The sequence below is a fragment of the Etheostoma spectabile genome, chromosome 2 (assembly GCF_008692095.1).
Source record: "Etheostoma spectabile isolate EspeVRDwgs_2016 chromosome 2, UIUC_Espe_1.0, whole genome shotgun sequence".
NCBI classification, from domain to species: Eukaryota; Metazoa; Chordata; class Actinopteri; order Perciformes; family Percidae; genus Etheostoma; species Etheostoma spectabile.
The window spans coordinates 22,980,648-22,984,001 of NC_045734.1; positions in this window are offsets into that span (position 1 = coordinate 22,980,648).

A 3,354-nucleotide genomic window follows, 5' to 3' on the forward strand; every position below is an offset into this window, starting at 1 on the left:
TGTGTGTGTGTGTGTGTGTGTGTGTGTGTGTGTGAACAGTAGGCTGGAGGTCAGAACACCAGGCTTTCGATTGGTTTAAATCCAAATTGGCTGGGATTAGGAAGAGAGGTAAAGAGGAATTTGCGTAGCCTAACTTACTAAGTTAGAGTACATCTACTGAAATTGCACACTTTTAAAACATTGAAATATTGAAATTATAGTGAATATTTTTAATAACTTTATTTTACTAAGAAATATAATATGTGTGTTGATTCCCTTAGAGAATTGGTAATGTTCTCTCCATTATATCGCGTTAAAGTCAGTGGTGGAAGTTTATGTTTGTACCTAAAATACTCGATTTGTGGGGATGAATGATGAAACAATTATTTAATTACCGGTAATTCATAAGTCAGCTTACTGAAATTAAACGGACAAAAATTTTGATAATCAATAATTCATTTGAATAACTAACAAATGTTTTCTGTTTTTCTTGTTAACTTTCTCCTATTTCTGTTATTTTAAATTAAAAACTTGTATCCTCATTTGAACCGTGCTTTAAACCTGGTTGCAGCTGTAAGCAGTCCAACAAAGTGCTGCTGCGAGGGACTGAGAGAAGGGAACACTGAGAGATACATAAACACAATGTGACGCGCTCAAGTTTGGACTGCAATGATTTATTCCTTCACACATAAAATACAACGATTACTGCAGTTACCAAATGTATAAGTGTTGATATAAGTGCGTTAGTGCAGCGATCAACAGAAAGTGTTCGCTCCCAGGTTCCCCCCCTCTCGGTCAAACCCAGGTGAACAGGTAAAACAAACAAATAAGTTATCACTTCCACTCAAGCCGCAATGAACACGCCCACAACCAAGTGCACAATATAATAATAATAATAATAATAATAATAATAATAATAATAATAAAAATAAAAATAAGCCGATAAACAACATACAGTATGTGGCACCTTCAAATTTTGTTTGTTCATTTACTTATTAACTGATGGTCAGACACAACTAGCTTTTTAAAGATCAGCCTGGGCTCTGGAAAATTGTTATTTGTATTATTTTTGGTAAATGATTAAATTAAATGACATTAACAACAACAAATAACATTAAATGATTAAAACTAAATGATTCATAGATTAATACAACAAATAATCAACAGATTAATTGTTAATGAAAATAAAAATCTCAGCTTTTCACATCTGCACTAGATAAATACAGTTTTTATTTACTTTTATTTGTTTCTACATTGTATCACTGATATTTTTACAGTTAATAAGTAAGGGCCTGCAGTGCATTGCCATCCAACTTACCTTTTACAAATAGAAGTGATGTTACTCAACAAAGATGTAAAATAAAAGCTCCAGTGCTTACTTTGGAATCTTTAATGTCAGAAAAAGAAACTCACATAAATACACTGATGACCTTCTTTGCACCTAAACTATGATTTTGTAATGAATTTCTCACCCACCCGCGCCATGTCTCCCATTTCAGTCTCCCCACCAATACACCCCTCCTCAGGACATGAAGGTCAGCGTGGCAGATAGGAGGGGTGTTTGATCGATAAGCAACACCCTCCCCTCGGCTCACTGACAGCTCCTGTCAAGTATCCAGCAGGACACGTATCAAATAGATCAACCCTTTACCCCCTCCCCCCGACCAACCGCCACCCGCCCCCCACTTTAAAGGAGAACTGTCACTAACTGCTACTGTCACATACCAGTCAGGTGCTTTCAACGCACTGATAGTGTGCCAAGGAATTTCACCAGGACTGTTATCCCAACTGTAAGGGGGACAATGTGTGTGTTGGGAGGATAGCTGTTGAAAGTTGGCCTGTATTGAATGAGGGAGAAAGAGAGAGAGAGCGAGAGTGTGTATATGTATGTGTGTGTGTGTGTGTGTGTGTGTGCGCGTGCAAGCGTGCAAGCGTGCGTGTGCCCTCCCTGACCCCATGTGCTGATCAAGCTACAAAAGTACGATTTTGATTGATTTTACAATATTTTGTTCATTTTCTTGGGACAAAAGTGGCCTGAAAGTTTTGAGTCCGGACCTCAACCTGCAAGAAATCATCATATGTGGAAAAAAAACTAACTAGCTGAGATAAGTTATGAGGCTGGAAAGGTCCTTTTTTTCAGGGACTCCTTGTTAAAAGAAACCTGCTACTCTCTGCGTTTCACCACAGGAGAGGTGCTCCTCAGTGACTCACATCACAGATGTTGGAGGTGGAAGAGCCCTTTGTGTGAAGTCTGAGAAAAATGTGTTTGTGTGTCCTTCACCCGCCATAAGGCCCGCATTCTTAGGTGCTTACCACATTGACGACGGTGTCCTTAAACTGAGACGCAGCACGGTTGGTGTATGTGTGTCTGTGTGTCTTGGAGGGGTGGGGGGTTTAAAGGGGCGACAAGCCGATAGTGTCGCTGATTGACACGTGAAGAGCGACTAAAAAATGCTCCCCTTTGGAATGCGACAATCTTCCAGCGTCCCATGTTGCTCTGCGGCCGACAGTGAATTGTTAAAAGCATTCCTGGTAGTTGGGGTGAGGGTGGAAAGAGGGTGAAAGGAGACGGTCTGGTGCTAAAAGCAGAGTTTGTTTACCCCTAAAGAGGATGAACCGTATCCTAACAGGCCTCAAATATAGTCACACACAAAAGATAAAGATGGAGAACGAGGAAGGGATGAATTTTATGAAAACGTTTTCATCTGATTTCACGGCATCTCCCTGATGTTACTGTCTTTCAAAAAGCACAAAAATCTTCCATTGGCTCCCATTCTTTCTCTTCTAAAGCAAGTCAACCCCACATTTGGGATTTTACAGAGGACAGCGGTTCAAAAGAGCCTTGGTGGTCCTTGAGTGCCTGTGGTCACCCCCACCCTAACCCACCCACTGAGGTGGTGGTGGTCGCGTTATGAAGCAAGGTCCTTTTTGGAGCGGCAGGTTAAACCGACCACATGACAGTGGCAGAAGCCCCCCGCTTACAAGGTCTAATTGGTTCCACAGGTTGCAGACTACAGACGAAAGAGGGGAACAGGGAAGAAGAGGAGGGTGAGAGAGGGGGGAAAGGAGAGAGGAACAGCAGGGACTGAGAGACTGATAAATGGTAGGAGAGAAAGAGGGATGGAGGAGGGCACAGGAAAGAGGCATCGGACAGAAGCCACATGGAGAGCCCAGCGAGCCGTCGGGGCAAACACAGAAACACAGATAGAAAAGGAGATCGGATAGATGGAAAAGACAAAAGAGAAAGGGTAAGAAGGGGTAGGGAATAGGAATACAGAGAGAGGAGCAGAGAGGTCCTCCTTTCATTAAGCAACTGTTGGGTTTTACAGTGACTTTTACTGCAGAATTGAGATAGATAGATAGATAGATAGATAG